This window comes from Poromitra crassiceps, assembly GCF_964638095.1.
Source record: "Poromitra crassiceps genome assembly, chromosome: 5".
Classification (NCBI taxonomy): Eukaryota; Metazoa; Chordata; class Actinopteri; order Beryciformes; family Melamphaidae; genus Poromitra; species Poromitra crassiceps.
Window position 1 is genome coordinate 7565264 of NC_139642.1, and position 14248 is coordinate 7579511.

Below are 14248 nucleotides of genomic sequence, written 5' to 3' on the forward strand. Positions count from 1 at the left end.
AAAAGACACCATGTGATGTTGAATTTTAGTTTTATGTAAATGTGCGCATTCGTTTTCCTTATAGATCATGACTGCCCCGCAGCTAGCTATGTTAGCTTCACGTTACCTTGCATGTAACGTTAGCGTTAGTTGCTTTTGGAGATACAAACCCTGGACGTTTCATTTTGAGTAATGCATGAGGTTCTCTATGGTTTACGCCAGCTCTGGGAGTATGAAGTGCTTTAAATGCGGGGATTTTGGTCACAACAAGCTTGTGGAGCGCTGCCTGCTGAACTAGGTAGCCACAACCAGCTAGCTAACGTTAGCCACCACAGCAGCTAAAACAAATCCGCTGCCTCCTCCCCACGTTTGGTTTAGCGTAACACCAGCTCAGAGTGACTTTCCCCTAATCTCAGAAACCTTGCGGGACATGTATTGCAAATTGCAATAGTGGTTGTTTTGTTATCATTTGAAACTGCAGCCACACTGGGGATGGCGAGTCCTGGACTTCCTGACAGACCGCCGCCAGGTGGTGAGAGTGGGCAACCTCACCTCCTCCCCACTGACCATCAGCATAGGAGCGCTGCAGGGGTGCGTCTCCAGCCCCTTCTGGTACAACCTCTACACCCACGACTGCGTGGTGACTCAAACTTCGAACACCATCGTGAAGTTTGCAGAAGACACAACAGTCGTGGGGCTGATCTCCAAGAGCGACGAGACGGCCTACAGAGAGGAGGTGGGGGCCCTGGAACAATGGTGCCAGGACAACCACCTCTCTCTGAACGTCTCCAAGACCAAGGAGATCATTGTAGACTACAGGAGGGGGGGGGGGGGGGTGCACACCCCCCAATCACCATCAACGGCACAGTGGTGGAAAGGGTGGACAGCTTCAAGTACGTGGGAGTCAACATCCACCAGGACCTGACATGGGCCGGCCACACCGCCACTGTTGTCAAAAAGGCCCAACAGCGACTACACGGACTCAGGCGCCTGAAGAAATTTGGGCTAAGGCCAGAAATCCTTAGGGACTTCTACAGAGGCACCATTGAAAGCCTGCTGACTGGCTGCTTCACCACCTGGTACGGGAACTGTACCACCATGGACCGCAGGGCGCTAAGAAGAGTGAGGCGCGTGGCCCAGCACGTAACAGGATGTGAGCTGCCAGTACTGCAGGAACTGTATAACCAGCGGTGCCACAGGAGGTCCCTGAAGATCATCAAAGACACAAACCACCCCCACAACAGCCTGTTCTCCCTGTTACCCTCAGGGAGGAGATACAGGGTCCCAAAAGCAAAAGCCGAAAAATGCGAGCACACTCGGAGAGTGAACAAAGAGGTCCGGTGCACGGCACGAGTACAAATTAAACAAGAAAAAAGCCAGCACTCAAAAAGTCCTTTTTAAGATTAAATTTACCTCAGTCAGGAATACAGCAGCACATACATGTTTCGGCCCTACGGCCTTCCTCAGTGTGGTGCAGTACAGGGCGGAGATGACGTTTATAAAGCATCACACCGGAAACAGCATCATTCATGTAAGGTTACAAGACACACATAAATAAACCGGGTAAATGCACTCAAAACAGACGGGGAGAAGCTAGATAAAGACAGGTCAATAATAGGGATGTCCGATATTATCGGCCTACCGATATTATCGGCCGATATTAGCATAAAAAAATCGATATCGGAAAATATCGGTATCGGTTTTCATGCTGATATATATATAATAATATAATAATAAACTTTATTTATATAGCACTTTTCAAAACAAATGTTACAAAGTGCTTAACAGGCAATAAAAAACATAGGAGTACATTGATGCAGGTAAAATGATAACAATGGTGGGCCTTCATCAAACACAGCTAAAACAATAAAAGCAGACCCAATTAAAACAAGTATACGCACAAGTAAAAGACTGAACCATAAAACAAAAAACAATAAAACAATAAGATAATAAAACAATAAAACAATAAAAATATAAATGTGCAAATTAGAGGAATGCCAGACTATAAAAATGAGTTTTACTTCGTTTCGAACTCAAGCTCTCACTAGTGCCTACTTCGCTGCGTACGCAGCATTATGGAAGACTGTCATTTTTGCTCCAAAAATTACTTTTACATTAAAACCTGACCACGCCCCTTTAGGTGACGTGGTGCCCCCCTGGGCTGACTGGGCCTCCCACCTCGCCCCCGTGACTACGTCACGGCCAGTCACCCCAGGGGCCGTCACTCTTCGCTTCTTCCAGCCAGCAGGAGGACGTCGTTTTCTTAAGCTCCACGGTTAGCTCGAAAGTCAGCGCTCTTCAGAGTTTGGACAAATAGACTCGCTCTGGTTAATTTGCCCGCCTTCGAGAGGTTCGCGTGGACGAGATAAATCAGGATTCGGGGACCCGTTCCTGTTCTCTTCACCAGCGGCATCGGATCAAGTCATCCAAGCTAAGAGTATCTTCTTGCTAACTGTTGTTTTAAAATACTGCCGCTGCGCAGTGGTTGTATCACTGTCGCCGTACAGTGCATGTATTGACGTTTCCCCGGCTGGGTTAACGTTTGTTTGGCTCGAGCGCAAGACTCAGGTCTGCACTCATAACTTTTAGCTAGGTTGCACACGTGCAGAATAGCTTGTACCGTCAAGCACTAGAACAACAGGCTATTTAGCACAGTTGTCACAGTTAGCTAGCTTGCATCCGTGCTTGTACTACTGTTGCTAGGTACTGTAGGCGCCAGCTACTAGCTTAGCGCGCGCACGTTTCTCCGGCTGGAGTAACGTTAAATAGATAGCTAGCTAGTCGTCTCGTGCAGCTAGCAGCTAGCTTAGCACTCCAGCATCTTTACCGTTGCAAGCGACTGTAAACAGTCAGCTTACACGTTAACTCCCGCTAATTCTTGTACAGTCGGCGGATCTTGTTGGCGGGTTAGCTCCGCTCTCTCGCACAATGAACCGGGCGGCTGACATGAGACAGAGGGAGACAGCCAAGAGCTGTGTTAGCTGTGAGGCTACTTTGGCGAGCCAGGACCGCCACAGCCAGTGTGTGTTTTGCCTCGGGCACAACCATGCTAGTGACGCCCTGTTGAAGCCAGACTTCTGCCGGGCATGCGAGGGCTTTACCCTGGCCGTTTTACGGGAGAGAGCTATGCTCTTTGTCCAGGTGGGCCCGCGGCTTAGCCACGCACCTCCCGAGGGAGGCGCGTGCGGTGGGTCTGACCGCTCGGAGGAAGAGGAGTTGCCTGAAGAGCAGGGCTCCCCGGTCCTACCCGAACGGCAGAGTTTGAACTGGGGGGACGAGCCCATCGACCCTGTGATAGAACAGGGGGGGTTTTTCCCCTATGACCCCATCATTCCCCACCAGAACGCCCCCCAAGAGGAGTTGTCTGGCGGGGAGGATTGGGACCGCGCGACTGCGACCACCTCTCTGTTAGGGACCCGTTCGGAGGCTAGCCTCAACGAGCCCTATCAGAAGCAGTTTCTGGGGGTAATGTCTAGGGCTGCAGCCAAGCTTGGCATCGCTCGGGCCGAAACACCTCCGCCCCCCGAATCAGTGCTGCGGGGTTGCTACTACCAGCCGCTCCAGGCACCACAGGCACCTCGCCCGAAGCCCCGGCTGCCGGTCTGTATAGACGTGGTTCGCGCGGTGCAGTCAGGATGGGAAAGGCCTCAGGAGGCCAAGCCGCTCTGCGCGGGCATGGCTCCGTGGTCGGCCTTAGAGGGGGCGGATAAACTCGCGTTAACCGCGATGCCTCCTATCGAGGACATGGTGGCCAGACACCTGGCCCCTAACTCAGCGAGGCCTGCTTTGCCCTCTAAAGCGTGCCAACTTACAGCCAAGTTGGCCGAAAAGGCGTACTTGGCGGCGGGGCAGTCCGCCGCCATGACCAACAACCTGGCCATTCTGCAGGGCTACCAGGCGGTGCTCCTGCGGGACATGCAAGGTGACCCTGCCCCCGAGCTGTTTACAGAGCTCAGGATGGCCACGGATTACGCCATGCGTATGGTGGACTGCCTGGCGCAGAACAGTGGGAAGGTCATGGCCTTCTCTGTTCTCACCCACCGCCACCTGTGGCTAAATCTTACCCAGCTCCCTGAGCAGGATAAGAGGAGGCTGCTGGGGGCTAAGATCTCCCCGGGGGGCCTGTTCGGCTCCTCCGTGGAAGACTTGGCCCAGCGGTTGGAGACGACTAAGAGGGACTCGGCGGCGGTCCGCTCCTTCTTGCCCAAGCGGGCGAAGGGGGAGGACCGCCGGTTCCAGGTCCAAGCGCGCGCGCAGAGTCGTCCTCCGGGGCCTCCGCCGCCGCGGACCGCCCCGCGTCAGCGGCTACAAGTCTCACCGGCTAGAGCGCCCCCAGTGGATGCGCCCCACCCAGCCGCAGTGGGCCCATCATGGGTCCCACGGCAGACCAGGGTACGCGGCCCCCGCCCCCCAAAACGAGGAGGTGCGCGGGGAGCGGGTAACCAGTCCCGTACTTAGTCACCTCCCTGGGGAAGAGGGGGGGCTATGAGCCCACCGTCGTTGGAGCTCAGCGCTCAACTTCGGTCTGGGACTCAGCAGGGGGAAACCCAACCCAGCTCGCCAGGGCTTGGCTTCAGGGCCAGCCTTCGGCTTGTAGCTTTAGGGACAAGCCCACCGTCCTCGGTGCCCAGCGCCCGAGCCCGGTCGGGAGCTCTCCTTGGATCGCTTATCCGCCGTCAGGAGGCCCCCGGGACAAGCCCACCATCGATGGTGCCATGGGCCCATCGTTGGTCGGGAGCTCTCCTGGGGACCGCGCGAGCGGACGAGCCCGCATCCCGCGGTCAAAAGAGAGGCCTGCCTCCTTACGCCCCCCAGCCGGCGAAAGCCGCACGGCTGGGGGGTTTCGCCGGTTCAACACGCTCACAGGGCACGTCAGTAGGCGGAGCCCGCGTAAGAAACCGGCAGGGCGGCTTAGCCTCGTTGGTCCCGCCCCCCCCTTTTTCTTCCCCAACCAAAGCACCGGGTCCCCCGGTGCCCAACAATATACTAAACAGACCATCGTTGCCCGACAGGCTCGAGGCCTGGGAGCGTCTGTGTTCCCCGTCCCCGTGGCTGCGGCGCACCCTTCGGAAGGGTTACGCCATGCAGTTTGCCAGGGCCCCACCCAGGTTCGACGGGACCCACGATACGGTCGTGGAGGGGGAGTTTATAAACATACTCCACAAGGAGGTCATGTCGCTCCTCGCCAAGGGGGCGATCCGCTCGGTCCCCAAGGCAGAGGTGCGATCGGGTTTCTACCACAGGTACTTCGTCGTGCCCAAAAAGGACGGCTCCATGCGTCCAATTCTGGACCTCCGGCGCCTCAACAAGACGCTGAGGAAGCTCCCGTTCCGAATGCTCTCTTTTCCCCACCTCTTCAACGCGTTGAGACAGGGGGATTTCTTTACTTCCGTGGACCTGAAAGATGCGTTCTTCCATGTCCACGTGGTCAAGAGACACAGGAAATACCTGAGGTTCTCCTTCCTAGGGAAGGCTTACGAGTTCTGTGTCTTGCCTTTCGGCATGTCATTGAGCCCGCGAACCTTCACGGCTTTCGTGGAGACGGCCTTGGCTCCCCTCCGCGCGAGAGGGGTTCGCATCTTCCTTTACCTCGACGACGCTCTTATTGTGGCCGGCTCGAGGATCGAGGCCATGAAACATACCAAGGTGGTGACCGATCACCTGCAAACCTTAGGGTTTATGGTGAATTGGAAAAAGAGCTGCCTCGCCCCAGAACAGACGGCGATCTTCCTGGGGCTCGAGTTGAACTCCCGGGCTATGCGAGCCCGCCTTTCGCGGGAGCGACAGGCGCGCACGGTGCGGACAGCGAGGACATTAAGTCGATGCTCCTCGGTGTCAGTGCTTCAGTGCACAGTTATGTTGGGCCTGATGGCCTCGGCGCTGCATGTGCTCCCCCTGGGGAGGCTACACATGCGTCCGTTCCAGATCTGGTTCCTTGCGTTGCGCTTGGATCCAGCCAGGGACCGTCATCGCAGGGTGCCTATGACAGGTCAGGCCCGCCTGGCTTTGGCCATGTGGGCAGACCCCCGTTACCTATCGAGGGGCACTCGATTGGGCCCGGTCCCGCTCAGGCTAGTGATTCGCACCGACGCCTCCCTCTGGGGTTGGGGTGCGGTGTGCGGGTTTCTGTCGGCGAACGGCCGGTGGGAAGCCCAGGAGCATCGCCACATAAACGTATTGGAGCTGGAGGCGATCCGCCTCGCTCTGCTTCATTTCCAGCGAGTCATACATGGACGCCATGTGCTGATTCGCTCGGACAATATGGCGGCGATCGCCCACCTGAACAAACAGGGCGGTGTGCGGTCGAAGGCTTTGAACCGGTTAGCGGCGGAGATTCACCTGTGGGCGTACCCCCGTCTCCTGTCAGTGTCGGCGGTCTTTCTGCCGGGACGGCTGAATTACGGCGCCGACCTGCTGTCTCGAGGCTACCCCCGTCACACGGAGTGGTGCCTCCACCCTCAGGTGGTGGAACAGATTTGGGCCAGGTTCGGTCGGTGGAAACTAGCAGTCTGGCTCCTGAACGGGACCAGTTGCTAGCACAGGGCTTGCCTGACAATGTGGTGCGCACTATTCAGAGTGCTAGGGCCGCTTCGACCCGCACCCAGTATGCGTACAAGTGGCGGGTTTTTTCGCGATGGTGCACAAGTAAGGGTGTGGATCCAGTGAACTGCAGCGTGCGTCCAGTTCTCTGTTTCCTTCAAAGCTTGCTTGACGCGGGGCAGTCCCCGCAGTCGCTTAAGGTGTACGTAGCCGCGATTTCGGCTTGCCACATGGGGATTGAAGGGACCCCCGTGGGGGTGTGCCCTTTGGTCTCGCGCTTCATGAAGGGGGCGCGTAAACTGCGCCCGCCGGTGCGGTGCGTTTTTCCCAAATGGGACCTGGTTACGGTGCTGGACGGGTTAACGGGTCATCCGTTTGAGCCCTTGGACTCCGCCGATTTAAAGGTTCTGTCCTTAAAGACTGCGCTGCTGCTGGCCTTATCGTCAGGGAAGAGAGTCAGTGACCTGATTGCCCTCTCGGTACAGCAGGCCTGTATGGTTTTTGGGGACGATGGGCGCAGGGTTACGTTGCGACCTAACCCGGCGTACCAGCCCAAGAATATTAATGCCAGCTATAGGTCTATGGTAATAGACTTATCGGCATTCTGTCCCCCGCCGTTCAGTTCGGGTGAGGAGAGACGTTTGCACATGCTGTGCCCCGTAAGGGCGCTCTCGGCCTATGTGGCTAGGACGCGCGCTTTACGCATTACAGATCAGCTGTTGGTTTGCTTTGGGCAAAGGGCCCAGGGCGGACCCCTTTCCAAGGATCGCTTATCACACTGGATAGTGGAGGCGATCGCGTTGGCATACTCTGCCGTGGGCAAGGTTCCCCCGGAGGGTATCAAGGCGCATTCTACGCGAGGTGTTGCGACATCCTCTGCGTTGTTGCGTGGTGTGTCGGTGAAGGACATGTGTGCCGCGGCCTCATGGTCCTCTCATCACACTTTCGTCAGGTACTACAGTCTCGACGTGTCCGGTTCGCAGTTTGCGCACGCGGTCCTGTCGGTGGCAAGAAAGTAGTATCGTTGCCACTCTAATATGTCAGACGGTTAGGCATAAACGTTGCCATATGGCCGTGGTTCACCGGTGCCTTTCGGGTCGCCCTGTGGGGTGCTCCCGGCAGCAAGGTCGGTTGAATGGAGGCACTAGTGAGAGCTTGAGTTCGAAACGAAGTAAAACGTTAGGGTTGTGCTACAACCCAGGTTTTACGAGTGAGAACGAGAGCTCTCACTACCCAGCCTTGCTGCGTCGATGCGTCTCTGGGTGCGTCGGATCTCAGCTGGCTGGAAGAAATGAGTGGCGGCCCCTGGGGTGACTGGCCGTGACGTAGTCACGGGGGCGAGGTGGGAGGCCCAGTCAGCCCAGGGGGGCACCACGTCACCTAAAGGGGCGTGGTCAGGTTTTAATGTAAAAGTAATTTTTGGAGCAAAAATGACAGTCTTCCATAATGCTGCGTACGCAGCGAAGTAGGCACTAGTGAGAGCTCTCGTTCTCACTCGTAAAACCTGGGTTGTAGCACAACCCTAACGTTTTCAGCTGTTTTTTAAAAATAGACACCGATGTCGATAGACGGATGTCCACTGGAAGTGCATTCCACAGCTTTGGGGCCCGGACCGCAAAAGCCCTATCTCCTTTAGTAACGAGATTGGCTCTGGGCACGATGAGGAGGACTTGAGTTGCGGATCTAAGATCACGGTTAGGTTGATAAAAAGATAAAAGGTCAGCTATGTAGTCTGGGGCCAGTCCAAGATGGGCTTTAAAAGTAATTAATAAAATTTTAAAATCAATTCTAAAATGTACAGGGAGCCAGTGCAGTGAAGCTAAAATGGGTGTGATATGATCTCTTTTCTTAATACCCATTAAAAGCCTAGCTGCTGCGTTCTGTACCAGTTGCAGGCGTGCCAACTGCTTCTTAGTAAGGCAAGAGTATAAAGAGTTGCAGTAGTCCAACCTTGAGAAAATAAAAGCATACATGACCTTTTCTAGGTCTTTAAAACTCATAAAAGATTTGATTTTTGAGAGGATTCTCAGGTGGAAAAAGGAGGTTTGGACCACTTTCTTTATATGAGATTCAAAGTTGAGGTTTGAGTCAAAAATAACTCCTAGGTTCCTGGCCGAGGGCGTTATGTAGCCTGCAAGGGAGCCTAATTGGTTTTTGAGTGGCTCAGTTGAAGAGTGAGGACCAATGAGTAGCACTTCTGTTTTGTTATCGTTGAGCTGGAGGTAATTATGGAGCATCCATTCCTTTATTTCGGCCAGACAGTTGTGCAGATTGCTGATGTTTTGATGGGAGTGATTGGGAGTGATGGGGATGTAAATTTGTGTGTCATCGGCATAACAGTGATATGACACATTGAATTTCTTCATAATAAAACCCAGTGGGAGCATATATAAAGAAAATAAAATTGAGCCAAGGATGGAACCTTGAGGCACCCCACATGTGATGTGAGCAGATGAAGAAAAAGAGTTGCCAAGCAGCACTGAGAATGTTCTATTGGATAGGTAAGACTTAAACCAGTTAAAAACAGGGCCGGAGATCCCTACCCAATCTCTGAGGCGATTTAAGAGCATCTCATGGTCTAAAGTGTCGAATGCAGCGCTAATATCAAGAAGAATTAAAATTGAGCAGTGACCAGCGTCCGAGTTTAAAAGAAGGTCATTAGTTACTTTAAGAAGAGCTGTCTCTGTGCTATGCATCGAACGAAAACCTGACTGGAACTTGTCTAAAATTGAATTCTCAGATAAAAATCTTGACAGCTGGTTAAAAACTATTTTCTCTAACACTTTGGATAAAAAAGGTAGTTTAGATATAGGCCTAAAATTGGCCGGATTAGCAGGGTCAAGATTAGGTTTTTTTAAAAGAGGTTGAACCACTGCATGCTTAAAATCAGAGGGAAAGCATCCAGTGGCTAGAGAGCTGTTTAAAATGGAGAGGACAGAGGGACCTATGACATCGAAGACCTCCTTCAGGAAGTGAGTTGGGAGGACATCCAGCTTACAAGTCGTTGACTTCATCCCCTGAATTATTTTATTTAATGACTCACTGGATATGGATTCGAAGTTGGAGAAGACTGGGGGTACTGGAGGTATAATATAGCTATTCTGGGTGGGTTGAGTGAAGTTTGATCTGATGTCAGTGATCTTTTTTTGGAAGTAAGCTAAAAACTCTTCACATTTTAAAATGTCATCGTCATGTTTGACAGGAGCAGAGGGGTTGATGACAGTTTTGATGGCCTTAAAAAGTGCTTTTGAGTTGTGATGGTTGTCAGCAACCAGTTTGGCAAAAAAAGCCGTCTTTGCCTCTTTCACAGCTGATTGGTAGGAGCTCATAAGGTTCTGTAAATTCTGAAGTGACGACTGTAATTTGTCAGACTTCCATTTTCGCTCAGCTTTACGACAGTGTCTTTTTAAGTTGCGGGTGTGGTCATTAAACCAGGGGCAGCCGGCTATCCTGCGTTTCCGTAGTTTAAGGGGTGCAATAGAGTCAAGGATGGAGGTGCAAGTTTCGTTTAAGCACTTAACTGCGTCATCAGTGCTGGATAGAGGCACTGTGGGGTGGAAGACCGAGCTGGATGCAGAAAAGGCTTCTGAAAACCGAGCTCCGGCATTTGCACCGAGGACCCGAGAGTAAAAAGTTTGGTCGCTTTCCCGAGGCGGTTTAGCAATAGATGCCTTGAACAGGACGGTTTGGTGGTCCGATATGTAATTATCGGCTATTTTCAAGGACTCTAAGCCAATACCAAATGAGAGAACCAGGTCTAGGGTATGACCTTTTGAGTGGGTGGGGGTTTTAACAGCTTGTAACAGATTAAAAGAGTCAGTCAGATTAGTAAAATCAGTAGAGAGAGGGTCAGCGGGACAACAAACATGAATATTAAAATCGCCAAGTATCAGGACTCTGTCATATTTAAGCATGATCAAGGACAGAAGTTCTGAAAACTCAGATAAAAAACTTGCATTTGATTTGGGGGGTCTGTAAATCAGAATACAGAGCAGTTGGGTGTGTCCTCTTATTAAAAAGCTCTGCATCTCAAAGGATGTGTAAACTCCAAAAGAGACCGTGGAGCAGTTAAAACAATTCCTATAAATAACAGCTAGTCCCCCGCCCCTTCCTGAGGTTCTGGGTTTATTCAGGAACTGAAAACCGGGGGGTGATGATTCAATGAGGGGAATGACGTCGCCTTCGGTAAGCCAAGTTTCTGTTAGCAGAAAGAAATCCAGGTTATTTGACTTGATGATGTCATGGCAGATGAAAGATTTATTTGCGAGGGACCTAGTGTTCAGCATACCAAAATTTGTCTCATAGACAGTTGAGTCCCCACTGTGTGTAACAGTGTGGGTTGATGACATAATGATGGGGCTAACTAGTTTATTAGAATTAACAGTGGATTGTCTAGGAGCATGGTGGAATCGATGAGTCCGGTTTACAGTGATACGGACAGGAATTTGACATAATAGATTGTTTCCGTTATATTCAGCAGGACCCTCTAAAACGAGAGTAGGTGTATCTATGATAGTGGAGCATTTAATAGGGTCAAGCTGTGATGAATGTCATGGAGAGTCAAAGTCAGGACTAAAAGCTAGAAAATGAATAAAATTAGAAATGAGAGTTTTGGTTCCCAGCCCATTTAGATGTAGGCCATCAGGTCTAAACAGCTCATTCTGGGTCCAAAACGTGTCAAAGTTGTTGATGAAGGCAAAGCCTGTTGCTAGGCAGAATGACAGTAACCATTGATTTAAGCTAAAAAGACGGCTAAAACGCTCATTGGAAGACAGTGTTGGGATCGGGCCAGATATAAAACATGCCTTGCCCAGGCTTTCTATAGTCACAGCCAATGCTTCTAGGTCGTTCTGGAGCTTGAGAGACTCCCTGGCCATGACGTCATTTGTACCAGCATGCACTATGACCTTTCGGTCTGTATACTGTATATATATATATATATTTTTTAAATACAGGGGGAGTCTCACTGAGAGCAATGCTCTCTTTTTCAGGAGTGCCCTGTTCACATTCACACACACATTCATACCTGGAAGCTGACCAGTACAACCACAGTCTGATCTGTTGGCCACTGAGCAGCTCCACTGGAGCGGTTGGGGTTAAGGGCCTTGCTCAAGGGCACCTCAGTGGTGGTAATGAGGGAGGGGCAAGCGCTGCCTTTTCACTTTCCCCACCCAGATTTATCCTGCCGGTCCCGGGGATTGAACCGACGACCTTCTGGTCACAAGCTCGCTTCTCTAACACTTACAACTTTAACACAACATGCATATTATATATTAAACTCTTCAGCTACATTAAGCTACATTATGTAACTTGCTACGTGAAATTTAGGTGGAAAAAAAGCCCGCTTATATCGGTATCGGTTGATATCGGTTGATATCGGTATCGGAAATTAAGAGTTGGACATTATCGGATATCGGATATCGGTAAAAAAGCCAATATCGAACATCCCTAGTCAATAACAAACCTCATTGATAAATAGAAAAAAAGGAAATATAATATTACAAACCTAATTGTAACACAGAGCAGTGGTGTTCGAGATACAACGTGGTGATAAATACACCAAGGTCAGGCAACACACCAAGATCAAACAATTCAAGCTATCAAATAGACGATAGTGTAAAAGTTAAAATTAAAGAAAAAAGAAAAAACGTGATTAATCTGTCCAGCAGACCCCTGTCTCCACAAGAAACGTCGGTCCTCTCAAAAGGTTTATCTTTCGTTCCTTCTACTAGAGCTGATCCGTTTAAAACTAGGATTGAAATGTTTAAGTTTTTGAGGAATGTTAAACTCTGTGCTTTTTTTGATAAGGGTGCTCCTCACCCATTTCCATTTGTGAATCTCCCACAGACTGTTGCCGTGACCACACCTGACTTAGGCCTGAGGGCCAAAAGTACGTTTATCCCTCCTGCCCTCAACCCCTCGGTTGCTACGTTCTGTAGGCTGATTGAACACGACTCACAGGTATTGATGAACAATCAAAATAAACTCTATTCTAACATAGAACTGAACGAGAGAAAAGCATTGTCTTCACTGTCTTCTGATCGTACTATTGTTATAAAAAATGCAGATAAGGGGGGTGCTATCGTCATACAAGACCTTGAAGCATATAGAACAGAAATCCTGAGACAGCTGGGTAACAGTGAGTTTTACACTCCTTTAGCGAGTGACCCCACGCTAAGGTTCTATCAAGAAATAGAGCTCTTTCTTAAAACAGCTCTGTCCAAGTCATTTATTTCTGAGAATGAGTTGAAATTCATGTTACAGAAACACCCTGTACGCCCTTTGTTCTATACACTGCCCAAGATCCATAAAAGCTGTATCCAGCCAGTCCCCGGCCGCCCCATTGTGGCAGGGACACAGTCCCTTACTGAACCTGTGTCACAGTACCTGGACCGACACATCAAATCAATGGTGTCCTTGCTTCCGTCCTATTTGAAAGATACAACTGATTTTTTGAATAAATTGAGTACAGTACAACTTACTGATGATCAAATATTTCTCTGTACGATGGATGTCAATAGCCTATACACCAATGTTCCCCATGTTGAGGGTTTACAGGCACTGTCATATTTTTTGAACAAAAGAGAGAATCTCACACCTCCTACTGACTTTCTGTTAGAATTGTCCAGACTGGTCCTTGACTGCAATTATTTCAGATTTTAAAACTCTTATTACCTGCAATGTCAGGGGGTATCCATGGGGAGTCCCTGTTCCCCTAATTATGCCAATTTATTTATGGGTAAATTTGAAGAGGATTTTGTTTACCAAAATAACCCTTTCAGTACACTGTTAAAATGCTGGTTCAGGTATATTGATGACATATTTTTCATTTTTCTAGGCACACTCTCTCAGTTAGAAGAATTTAAACTTTATATTAATTCCAGGCTACCATCCATCAAATTCTCACTAGAACATAGCCGTGAGTCAGTCTCATTTATGGATGTGGTGGTCACTAAAACTGAACACCTTATGACACGAGTGTATAGAAAAAAGACGGACAGAAATAGTTTTTTGGACTTTTCCAGCTATCACCCCCCCCACTCTCAAGAAGGGTTTGCCATATAGTCAATTAATCAGAGTCAGGAGGATTTGTAACACAGATGCTATGTTTGAACAGCAGGCTCAGGATCTTTGTAGCAGGTTCAGAGCAAAGGGCTTTGTCCAAAGGGACCTACAGAACAGCCTCCAGAGGGTGAGAGGGTTAAAGAGAGAGGATTTGTTGCTCTCCAAAACCTCCACAGACCGTGATTTTAATATTGTGTGTGACACCACGTTTTCACCTGCTTCTCAGGACATTAAAAAATGTATTTTGAAACACTGGCACATCCTTCGAAACGACCCACAAGTGGGACACATCTTTATTAAGCCTCCTTTGTTTGCTTTGAAGCGTGCAAATAATATCAGGGACCGATTAATGAGGGCCGATTCTTTTGTACGCCCGACACATTTCTTATCAAATGTACCGAATGGTAATTTTCCCTGTTCTAATTGCATTAATTGTAACGCCATGGTCAAAGGCGATTCTTTCTGTCATCCCCATTCGGGGAAGAAATATTTGATTAAAAATAGAATTTCCTGTAAAACTAAATATGTAGTGTACCTACTGAAGTGCCCTTGTGGCCTATGTTATATAGGCAAAACGACCAGGGAACTCAAGACCCGGATAACGGAACACAAAAGCAATATCAGAAACAAGGACATCAAATCCGCTGTAGCGAGGCACTTTAAT